The sequence below is a fragment of the Marmota flaviventris genome, chromosome 9 (genome assembly GCF_047511675.1).
Source record: "Marmota flaviventris isolate mMarFla1 chromosome 9, mMarFla1.hap1, whole genome shotgun sequence".
In the NCBI taxonomy this organism is placed as follows: domain Eukaryota; kingdom Metazoa; phylum Chordata; class Mammalia; order Rodentia; family Sciuridae; genus Marmota; species Marmota flaviventris.
In genome coordinates, this window is record NC_092506.1 from 47,083,131 (window position 1) to 47,096,329 (window position 13,199).

Consider the following 13,199-nt stretch of genomic DNA (forward strand, 5'->3'; position numbering starts at 1 on the left):
GGGACTGTCACAGACCTGTGATATTTACCAAATCATCCTTAACCTTACTTTTTGAAAACTGTATGAAATATGGAATGGCTAAATCAAGATAATTAACATACACATTATCCTATACACTTATCATTTATTTGTGGTGAGTACACTTTAAAAATCTACTCTTTTATACAATTTTCAAGTATAATGGTACATGTTTTTAATCTTTTGAACAGCATTTCTCCAATGCCTCCATCATTTTAATAGTGACTTTCAAAGAACAAAAATTTTTCAATTTTGATGATGTCCATTTTTTTCTTTTACGGTATATAGTTTTGAGAGATATTTTATCTAATCCAAAGCCAGAGAGTTTTTTATTAGTTTACTTATATATTTATTTTTTAAAAATTTTTATTTAATTAGTTATACATAACAGTAGAATGCACTTATATACTTTGATGTATCATACATAGATGGGATATAATTTCTCATTTTTCTGAGTATATATATTGTAGAATCACATTGGTCATACAGTCACATACATACATAAAGTAATAATGTCTGTTTCTCTCTACATTTCTTTCTAGAAATTTTACACTTTTAAAAATTATATTTAACCTATGGTTCATTTTTAGCTTCATTTTTATGGGTATGATAGTATCAGTGATGGGTTAAAGTCCCCCCCCCCCCCATTTTTTTTGTATAATGAACTCTAGTCGTTTACAAATATCTTTTTAAATTATTTTTAAATTAGTTATACATGACAGCAAAATGCATTTCAATTCATTGTACACAAATGGATCACACTTTTCATTTCTCTGGTTGTATAAGATGTAGAGTCGTAGTCACACACGTACCAAGGGTAATGATGTTCATCTCATTCCACCATCTTTCCTGCCCCCATTCCCACTCCCCTTCCCACCCTCCCCTTTGCCCAATCAAAATCCCTCCATTTTTCCCATTCCCGTGCCCGCCTCCATTATGGATCAGCATCCACTTATCAGAGAGAACATTGGGCCTTTGGTTTTTTGGGCTTGGCTTACTTCACTTAGCATGATTTTGTCAACTCCATCCATTTACCTGCAAATTCCATAATTATATTCTCTTTTGAAAACATTAGAAGTTGAGAAAATTTCCATTAGAGTTCCCTGTATGGTCACTGTTTCTAGCATTATTCATACCTTTGTTAGGTACAGATTTTCATTTAGTATTATTTTTCTTCTACAGAAACACTTCCTTTAACATTTCTTGTAGTACATGTCTGCTTCTCAAGAAATTTCTCAAAATTTTTATTTGTTTGAAAAAATCTTTATTTTGTCTTCATGTTATAAAGATATTTTTGCCAGGTTTAGGATCTTAAGTTGGTAGTTTTTATTTCTTCAGTATTTTAAAGAAGTTTCTTCATTGTCTTTGGGCTTGTATAGCTTCTCATGAAGACTCTGCTATCATTCTCATTTTTGTTGCTCCATGTATACTGTGTCATATGTATTAGCTACTCCTGTGGCTGCTTTTAAGATGTTTTCTTTATAGCTGTTTTTGTAATAATTTGATTATTATTTACCTGTGTCTTCTTTTTTTAAAAATATATGTTTTCTCTTTCTTTATTCTGCCTGGACTTTGAGGTTCGTGGTTCTGTGAGTTTATTGTTTTATTTGAATTTGGAAAGCTTTGTCTGTATTCTTTGCTTGCTTTCTCATCTTTTTTGAGTCTCATATGTGCATGTTAGACTTGATGCTCTGTTTTATTTTCTCATAGTGCTTCAGCTATAATCATTTGTATTGCTACATCTTCAAGTTCTACTGTTAATCCAATCTAATGTGTTTCTCATTTTTGAAAATATTTTCTTCCTTTCTAGAAGTTCTGTGTCAATTTACATTTTCCATTTCTTTTCTTAACATATTTATATTTTTCTCTATATTTTTGAACATATGGAACACATTTTAATGGCTGTTTTAACATTCTTATCTGCTAATTTTATTATCTCTTTCATTTCTGGGTCTGTTTCTATTGATTAATTTTTCTCCTGGTCATTGGTCATATTTTCTTGCTTCTATAAGATTTTTTTAAAAGCTCTTTAAAAATTATTGTGATAATATTCACATAACACAAATTTACCATTTCAGCAATTTTAAAGTGCATAATTCAGTGGCATTTAGTACATTCGTAATATTTTACAACCACTACCATTATCTAGTTTCAGAACACTTTCTCCACCCCCACAATAAAACTGTGATAATAAGGTATTCTGCAGAGAGAAAGAAGGTATTGAAGCCTTCACTCTGTCTATAAGGACACAATTGCTAGATCAAATGAAGATTTTGTCACTTTATAATTCTCATGGCTTCTGTGAGGAGGAAATGAAATAGACACTTCAGAAGGAAGACAACGGATTGGCCTTCTTACTATGAACATCTTGGTAAAATGAATGCCTTCTCAGGTGTTGTGATATTTCTATTTTTGGAAATAGTGATTGAATTGGAAAATTGGACAGAAGGGAAAAGCCTCATTTTCTTGTGGCACAAAACATACTTTCTCTTCAGGATCTGATCTGAATGCTATGAAAGCACTAGGAACTCCACTTGGCCTTATCTTTGTTTATGCAAAAACACCTTAATACGCTTGTGATATTTTCTTTAATAAGTGTTATTGCACTGGTTCAAGGTCAGGCATTGGGTGAAGGGGCAGAATTTACATAGGATTTCAGGTTAATTACTCCACAGTGTGAGACCAAATTTGTCCCCCAGGAGATGGGCATAATTTTAAGTTGGGGTGGTGCTACCCAGCTAGTTGAAATCATTGGCAGTAGACAAGCTCTTAGTGATAAGTGGAACCCTCAAACTGGATTAGAAAAAAATTTTAACCATATAAGTTGTCAAAGAGATCTTACAGTATTCAGACGAAAATAAATCTCAAGAAGAGGCAAAAGGATGGCTAATGCCATTTGTCACTGGGCTACTGGAAGTCATTAAAGCTGTATAAGAATCTGTTTCTTAAGGCAATGAGCCATATTTAGAGGTGTCATTATAGAACAAAAGAGACCTTTTAGAAACTGTTTAAGATGGAACCACAAATTTAGAGGTTACTTCTAGGAAAGGAAAATTTAATAGTTTAAAAAAATATAAGTAAAGCTCTAGTGATTAATATGTATGAAATTTATATGTATAAAATTTAATGTATGAAAGTTATATATATAAAAGTTATAATTCTATGATCAATAGAATTTGAAGTCTGCTACTATCCAGATTTATTTTTAATAATTTTTTGAATATCTGAACTCACTGGTATAATTTTTTTATTTAAAAAATTTTTATAGATGAACAAAATATCTTTATTTTGTTTATTTATTTTTATTTGGTGCTTAGTATCGAACCCAGTGCCTCACATGTGCAAAACAACTGCTCTGATACTAAGCCACAACCCCAGCACCCCCCCCCCCTTTTAAACCAACATTTGGCTAACATTGCAACACTTTTTTGCTTGAAAGTTATTTCTATCAATTCCTTCACCTGTATAATGTTCTTGGCCTATAACCAAAAATCATTTTTTGTTTTATTTTTGGTAGTGCTGAGGATGAAACTCAGGGCATTGTGTCTGCCTCTGGAGTATATCCCTTCCCCTAGAAATCAGTTTTTAAAAGGAAAAGCTTCTATGCAAACCTATTCCAGGAGTTGTTTTTTACAGAATTTTGTTCTGTCTTACCTAGGAATAATTTATAAAAATGGGTCAATGAATCTTGCAGTTAAAGATACAAGTGGGGAGGGATCATAGGACAAGAAAATAAGGAAAAGTGTGTATGGTCAATCACTTTCTTTTGTTCCAAGTAGCTGGAGTAAAAGTCATGGAAAATAGCCCTTCATTTAAAAAAGAATGCATCCCACTACCCACTACAAATTGGAACCTTATTTATTTTATCTGTTTAATTATTAGTTTTCTATTTTAAATTATCTACTAAATAGTGTGAACCATGAAATAGGAGCATCAACTTACCCTTCAAATTGCCCATTTATTTGTTTTCTCAGGATTTTCTAAGCTAATAATACATAGTACTGTTGATAGTTTTAAAATTGAAACTCTCAAAGATTTATGAAACATCCTGAAACACAAATTTTCATTTTACATTAGATTTCTATTTTTTCCCTGAAACACAGCAACTTTTCTTTTATAACTAGATATCTATATAGTAAAATTCAGAACTCAAAGTTTCATGATCATCCCAATAATTCACTTCTTTAAAAATTTAAAAGTAATTAAGTCCCAATCTAACCTATCACAAGAGGTAAAAGATAATTTCAAAGTACTGGCAGCTTTTAATTGTTGTTTTTATTTGCTATTATAACATTCAATTCACATTTGATAATTATATTAAAAATAACTTGTATCTACTTTCAACATGATTCTGTTGTTTTAAGAAAATATAGTAAGAAAGTATCACATTATCTTTTTTCAAAGGTGAATTTTGGATAACCAGGTTAACTCAATGTTTTTTACTTTGCCATATATAAAAACTGCCCAATAAAAATGGATTTTCTTATTAATAAAACAAAAAACTCTACTTTTAGAGCAGTCACTCTTCATTTTTCCCTCCTTTCAGCCCCTGGCAATAACAAATCTTTCTCTTTACAAATTTGCTTATTTTGGCTATTTCATATTAATGTAATGTTTTTAGGCTCATCCTTGTTGTTGCATGTATCAGCATTTTATTCTTATGGATGAATAATATTCCATTGTATGCCTCAATTTTGTTTATCCAGTGGTCTGTTGTTGGAAATGGATTGTTTCCACCTTTTGGTTGCTGTGAATAGTGCTGTTATGAACATTTGTATACATTTTTGTTTGAACACCTGCTTTGATTCTTGGGAATATACCTAGAAATAGAATTGCTGGGTCACCTGAAAGTTTCATGTTTAACTTTTTGAGGAAGTTCCATATTGTTTTCCACAGATGCATCTTTTACATTTCCATCAGAAATGCATGAGGGTTCCAATTTCTATCCCAAGGGATATTGTGGTTTTGACTTGGATTTTCCTAATAAATAATGATGTTGAACATCTTTTCATGTGCTTCTAAGTCATTTGTATATTTTCTTTGGGAAATGACTAAGTCTTTTGCCCACTACAATTTTTTTCGCATTTTCATTATTGAGTTGTAGGAATTTTGTGTGTGTATGTGTATGTGTGTGTGTGTGTGTGTATCATCTTTTGATGCAAAAAGTTTTAAATTTTGAAGAAGCTTAGTGTGTTACTTTTTCTTTTGTTCCTTATGCTTTTGGTGATATATTGAAGGCCACTAAGATTTACCTATATACTTTTTTCCCTAAGAGTTCTATAACTTTAATTTTTACATTTAGGATTTTGATATACTTTGAGGTTTTTTTTTTTTTTTTTGTATATGGTATGAAGTCAGGATATTTAGCATGTGGACATCCAGTTTTCTCAGCACCTTTTGTTGAAAAGATTGTTCTTTCCTCATTGAATGGGACCTTTGTTCACAATCATTTTACCATAGTATGTATGCATTGGTTTATTTCTAGACTGTTTCATTGATCTATATGTCAGTCCTACATTTTTTTGATTATGTAACTTTGTGGCAAATTTTGAGATTAGAAAGTGTCAAATTACAGTTTAGGTCTTCTTTAGGATTGTTTTGTTTTTTCAGGGCTATTTGCAATTTTCTATGAATTTTACAATCAGCTTTTCCATTTCTTCCCAAAAGGCCAGTGGGTTTAAAAAATTATTTTTTAACTCGTACATGAAAACAAAAGTTGTACATATCAACAGACTACCATGTAATGTTTCAATACATTTATACATCTCATGATATTCAAATCAGGTTAAACACACTTACCTTCTTAAACAAGTCATTTCTTCATGGCAAAAATTTTCAAAATCCCTTCTTTTAGCTTTTTGAAATATACAGTTCATTGCTGTTATTTATATTTACCCCACCACCACCATTGGGATTTGGTACGAATTACATTGAATCTGTTCTTTTGTTTTGTTTTTGTGGTACTGGAGATTGAACCCAGGTCCTCATGCATGTGAGGCAAGCACTATACCACTGAAACTGCATCTCCAACAATGCAGTGTAGATCTATTTGGGAAATATTGCCTTCCTAACAATATTAAACCCTCCATTTGAGAGCACAAGTGCCTTTGCATTTATGGTCCTCTTAAATTTCAGCATTATTTTGTAAAGCTTATAATTTTTGATTGGACAGTAAACATTGTGAATTTTATGATATTGGATGTTAGATTTTGTTTTATTCCTGTGAATAACATTGTGACGTATCTGGCATAGTTTTAAGTTACTTGAAATCAGTTAGCAAGACTTCCTTTTAAGCTTTGTTAGTGAGGCAAACATACTAGGAAAAAATTAGGCCCACTACTTGGTGAAACCTTTCTCATGGCTCTCCTTTGTATTTTGAGCTCTTTTCAGTGTGACTGATAGGATCATGAAGTTTTTAGCTGTGTGTCATACATTTTTCAACCTATTACTTTCCAAATTTTTTTTTTCCTCCAGATAAGTGTAATTTTTTTTTTAGCCTATGTACAGATATCAGTTCAGCCAAAGACTGAACAGGACCACTTCCATGGATCAATGAGTTGCTTTCCCTGTGCAACTCTCCTATTTTTAGTATTTTTCCCCCTATTAATTCAGCCTTCTTGGTCACTTTAATCTTCAATGTCTGCTTTTTCAAGTCAAGTAGACTTGTAGGCTCTGTTGGGAACTCTGCCTGTCTGTATAGTGGCCTGAAGACTCCAGGAGCAGCTATAGGCTCACGTCATTTATTTCACTTTTCTCAGGAATCACAATCCTACATTACCTATTACTCAATTTCTAAACAATAGTTTCATATATTTAAACTGGGTTTTTAGTCATTTAAGGCATGAAAGCAATTTCAGTTCTTATTACTTCATTGTAATCTGAAGTAGAAGTTGTGAATCATCATATCAAACAAAAGTCAAATTGATCTTTCATTAATATAAAATGAAGAGCACATCTTAATTCTTTTGTGTAGTGCCTGGCTGCATTTAGGTATGTCTTCCTTTAATAGATTTGTTTTAGAAGTTGTGCACATCCTTAATGCTTGTTATTTATTAATGATAATGTTACATGTTGTTTTATTTTTTATTTTTTTTAAAATTTTTAAATTGTTATTATTGGTTGTTCAAAACATTACATAGTTCTTGACATATCATATTTCATACTTTTGATTCAAGTGGGTTATGAACTCCCATTTTTACCCCGTATACAGATTGCAGAATCACATCGGTTACACATCCACTAGAGAGAGAAGATGGGAGGGGAGGGGAGGGGAGGGGGGATAGTAGAGGATAGGAAAGAGCAACAGAATACATCAGACACTAGTATGGCAATACATGTTGTTTTAAAGTAAATATGAGCTCAATTCCACAGTAAATATCCATAATACTAATTTTTTTAAAAAGAGTAATTCAACATTAAAAATGTATCATTTTAGTGGAATAGATGATAGGTATTTCTGACATATGTAATGGGAAATATGAACTTAAAGTCTTCATATTCCAATTTCTTTATTTCTGTATTATGTGCAGTGTGTGTGTGTGTGTGTGTGTGTGTACAGTGTTATTTAGAATAGAGCCAGACATATACTAAGTATTATATGGTAACCATTATTGTTATTATTACCTTAATAATTTTTCTTATATGAGGAAGTGTGGAGGGGATTAGATCCTGAGATTTAGGACATTAAAATTTATCTAATTTAATATCAAAATATGTTTGGATGTAATAATTTTGGAATATCTTTGGTGTTAAGACTGGACCTTGAGTTTGAGCTATGAGTACTGAGACCAACAAAGAATTCTGGTCCTGTAAAACTTATATATTAAGCTAGCAAACTTTTCCCTTTTAGATCTGCGATGTCATTGTTGAGACCATCAGTACTGAGAACTGAAAAGAAATTAAGCTGATATGTTTACTGGTTTAGAAATAAAAGGCTCTACATCATTCACATTCCCATTTTAATCAGAGACTCAGATAGTTGACGTGTTAAACTCTGAAAGTTATATTCTAGTTGAACTTTGAACAAAAACATGGTAGTATATATTGTTGTACACATGAATGTATTCCTAAAAGTGACACAGTCTTTTCTATTTTGGTCAGTTAAATTCACTTTTAAGGTTAGTATGGAGGAACAGCCTACTAAAAAGAAATGGCTTTTGAGATAAAGTTTCTTAAAAATGTAGATTGTCTGGCATGTTAGTGGTTGCTCAGTTAATTTCTACCTAATTAATTTAAAAAATTTGTTCTCATGGCAGAGTATGTGGGTTTGTGTATATGTGTGTTTTGTATACTGTTCTTTTAAAAAATATTTATTTATTTTTTAGTTATAGGTGGACACAATATCTTTATTTTATTTTTATGTAGTGCTAAGGATCCAACCTGGTGCCTCATGCATGGTAGACGAGTGCTCTACCTCTGAGCCACAACCCCAGCCCTTGTACTGTTCTTGATTTGGAATAAAATGCTACATTTTTTTCAAAAGTGGAGTTAGTAGATTAACTATGAGTAATATAAATATTATCCATTATTTGCCAATTCTGGTCCCCAAGGCTGCAAAAGGAAACAGTCCACTACATTAATTAATTACAGACTTCAAAATAAAATGTTGAACGAACTTTCAAATTCTAATGGTACAAAGCATTGGGGTGCATAAGAAATGTTTTCCTTCATGCTGTGTTAGAATTGAATAATATTTCTATTTTAGCTCAACAGAATTTAAATGGAACTGTATAACTAATTTTGAAGTCATCTTGATTTGCTGTTTCATTAATAATTGGAGTTATTAAAATACTTAGTCTCATTACTGAATAAAGTGCTCAAATTTCTTGCTAAACTGTAGAATAGATTTGTTTTGGGAGGTTTTTATGAATCAACAGTTTAACTTTAGTTTCAATAACTGTCATAGAAATTTGTTTGTGAAGTCATGATTTATACCATTATTTTTATAACTAACACCCCAGACTAATCATGCTTCCATAGCCAACAGTAGATTTTCGAAATGTATATTCTACTGTGTGAAGTTATTACGTATGAATGGAGAGAGATGTTATTTCAATGATATGTTTTTATTACTAGCTTCTGTTTTATTAAGGATAATGAAAATCTTGTGTCTGGGCCTGTGAACAAAACTAATGTGACCTTTGATGTGACCCACCTGTTAGGTTTTCACAATCGATAATAGTCTCCTCATGTGAGGGTTATCTGGAGAGTAAAAATGTGCCACCTAGATAGAAATAACATTTGCAAATTTAAGTTTCAGAAATTGAAATATGCTTGGATTGGTTCCTAGACAAAAGTAATAAAAACAATTTATCTAACCAAATATTTTGAGAAAAGAAGATATTAACATATGAATGATTCATAATACCTTCTTCAGGGAAAATTGTTGCTTAGTTATATATTTGTCTACTAGACTCCTGCTTGATAAAATAAGTAACTTCCTAAATCAAATTTTGGCAATTTTTACAACTAGATAGGTGTGATAACCAATGCCTGGATTAGGAATTTTCGATTATTACACTTATAGGAAATTAAACTTTTTTTTTTTATCAGTTAAGACCAACTGTTTAAAACATCAATCATGCTTCAAAAAAGAAACAAAGAAGGATGCAGCACTTATGTTTGATTCTTGAGTCATTGATATAAATAATAGCTTTCCTTGTTAGACCATGTCTGGCCTTGATTTACCTGAAGAGTAGTCTGTCAGCTAAAGGATTATATCAATTTTGCAGATCAATTTAGAGATAGCATCATCTGGTAGACATTTTCAATAGTTTGCAAAATGTTTTTATTTTTATTTTTTTAGCATATCCAATCTTAGAATGATCCTAATGATGATATTGTCAGTGAGTCAACATCAGTGTTTTGAAACTGAAATGTGAATGTATTACTACTTCCCTTCAATATTCAGGTAAAATTTTATCATTATGAAATCACATTATGAATTGTGCCTAGGTTAAAAATTATCCCTAAGTAGTCTTATTCAGCTTAACACTTTTACATAAACTTTTCTCTCTTTAGCAATTACATGGCCATTAGTATCATGTCCATAGCTTTGTTGATTAAGGTTTCATTGATAGGATAAAAGGGGGGTGGTGTCAAAGCTCCAGATGTGATCAATGAAGTTTTGTTATAATTTAGCTTTTGAAACTATTGCTGTCAACACCAGTAGAGTGCTTTCTCAGAATTGAAGAGATGTCCGGGTCAAAAGAATGGTTTGCTCTTGGAGTCCCCATATAAAACTTAGTGCATATTTTCTTTAGAAACTTGAGTGTGATAACCCAGTGCTCAGTTATGCTATGAGTGGACTGACATATTGGTATCAGTGTTTCTGTGGTAAGATGCATTCTAAATGCTAAAGTGAACTTTTGGAATAAGTCTATTTGTGGTAAGATGCATTCTAAATGCTAAAGTGAACTTTTGGAATAAGTCTAATATTCCCAAGGTTATGGAATTGTATTATTCTAAGTTGGAGTGACCCTCAAAGTCATCTATTTCTTTTAAAATTTTTAAATTTGTTCTTTTTAGATATACATGACAATAGAATGTATTTTGACATATTATGTATACATGGAGTATAACTTCCCATTTTTGTGGTTGTACATGATATGGAGTTACCCTGGACATGTATACATATATGAACATAGGAAAGTTATGTCCAATTCATTCTACTGTCTTTCCCATTCCCATTCCTGCTCCCTTCCTCTGACTTCCCCCTGTCCAATCTGGTGAACCTCCACTCCTCTCTTCCCCACACCTTTTGTGAGTCAACATATGCATATCAGAGAGAACATTTAGTTTTGTTTTTTTTTTGAGATTGGCTTATTTCACTTAGCATGATAGTCTCCAGCTCGATTGATTTACCGATAAACCATAATTTCATTCTTTTATGGCTGAGTAATATTCCATTGTTTATATGTACCACCTTTTCTTTATCCATTCATCTGTTGAAGGACACCTAGGTTGGTTATATGCATTGGCTATTGTGAATTGAGCTGCTATAAACATTGATGTGGCTTCTGCATCACTAAAATATGCTGATTTTAAGTCCTTTGGGTATATGCTGAGGAGTGGGATGACTAGATCAAATGGTGATTCCATTCCAAGTTTCTGAGGAATTTCCACTTTCCAGAGTGGTTGCACCAATTTGCAGTCCTATCAACAATGTATAGTGTACCTTTTTCTCCACATCCTCACTAACATTTATTCTTACTTGGATTCTTTTCTTGTGGGGAGGTACTGAGGATTGAACTCAGAGGCACTCAGCCATGGAGCCACATCCTCAACCCTATTTTGTATTTTATTTAGAGACACCATATCACTGAATTGCTTAGCACCTCAGTTTGCTGAGGCTGACTTTGAACTTTTGATCCTCCTGCCTTAGCCTCCCAAGCTGCTGGGATTACAGACATGTGCCTGGCTTGTTACTTGTATTCTTGATAATTTCCATTCTGTCTGGAGTGAGATGAAATATCAGTGTAGTTTTGATTTGAATTTCTACAATTGCTAGTGATGTTGAACATTTTTTCATATATTTGTTGACCAGTTGTATTTCTTCTTCTGTGTTTATTCAGTTCCTTTGCCCACTTATTGATTGGGTTATTTGGCTTTGGAGTTAAGTTTTCTGAGTTCTTTATATATATTAGAGATTAATGCTCTGAGGTGAAGGTAGCAAAAATTCTCTCCCATTCTGTAGGCTCTCTGTTCATATTCTTGATTGTTTCCTTTACTGTGAAGAAGATTTTTAGTTTGATACCATTCCACTTATTGATTCTTGATTTTACTTGTTGTGCTTTAGGAGTCTTATTGTTGGTTCCTAAGACAACATTATGGAGAGTTGGGCTTACTTTTTCTTCTAGTAGGCATGGGAGTGAAAGACTTCTACAATGAAAATGATAGAACTCTAAAGAAAAAAAATGAAGAAAACCTTACAAGATGGAAAGATCTCCCATGTTCTTGGATAAGCAGAATTAATATTGTCAAAATGGCAATACTATCAAAAGCACTATACAGATTTAATGCAATTTCTACTAAGGTTTTGATGACGTTCTTCATAGAAATAGAAAAAAGCAGTCATGGAATTCATTTGGAAAAAATAAGAGGCTCAGCATAGCCAAAGCAATAAAGAAAAGAAAGAAAAGTAAAGCAGGAAGCATCACCATACTAGACCTTAAATTATACTACAGAGTAATAGTAACAAAAACAGCATTATATTAGCACCAAAACAGACATGAAGACCAATGGTACAGGATAGAAGACACAAAGACAAATACACATAAATACAGTTATAACATACTAGAAGGCATCATAAACACACATTAGAAATATTGCCTTTTCAACAAATGGTGCTGGGAAAACTGTAAATCTATATGTAACAAAATGAAATTAGACCCCTATCTCTCATCCTGCACAGAACTCAACTCAAAGTGGATAAGGGATGTAGGCACTGACCAAAGTTATCTATTTCAAATTCATTGTATATACAGGATAGAATTCTAGAAGAAACATGAATCCAATTTTGTTGGAAAAATATGATTCCATGGGAATGGGTCTTTAAAACATTTTAAAGATCAGCGTGATTTGCAGCTTTATTTCTTTTAGGTTCCAAGACTCTTGGTTTTTAAAATTTTCATAGTTATGTGATGTGCAGGCCTAAGAATCAATCATTTGAGAAATTTCTGTTATCACTAACCATTAATATATTATCTGTAGATTAAAAGATGAATGATTTTATATTTTGTTAGACTTACTGCTTCTGCCATGCTGTTCTATTAACTATCTAATATATTATTAAAAATATCTTGGGCTCAGGCTGTAGCTCAGTGGCAGAGCACTTGCTTAGCATGTGTGAGGCACTGGGTTTGATCTTTAGCACCACATAAGAATAAACAAATAAAATAAAACATGCCATCCATCAACAATTACCAAAAATGAAAAATAAAAAAACTTCTTATAGTGGCAAATCATTGCTTTAAATTTCCAGTTATTGATCCTGAATTGATGAACTTTTTAAGCTCCCAATTTTATGTTTCTCTCAACATTTATGTGCTTTTGATCCATAGGTTGGTAGGTTATGTTAAGGTAGACAAGATAAAAAATCCTTAGGGATATCTTTGGAACTATGCATTGTGTTTGTGTGTGATTTTTTCCCTCCACTTAATATTCAGTTGGATGTAACATCA

At 32.1% G+C, this 13,199-nt stretch overlaps 1 protein-coding gene and 1 pseudogene across 5 annotated transcripts in view; both read left to right on the top strand.

The window, feature by feature from the left end:
* The window catches only part of Sox6 (SRY-box transcription factor 6), a 577,529-nt gene that overhangs the window by 46,754 nt on the left and 517,576 nt on the right, over positions 1-13,199 (top strand). The window lies entirely within an intron of this gene.
* Positions 2,395-2,698, top strand: LOC114098152 (ethylmalonyl-CoA decarboxylase pseudogene; annotated as a pseudogene).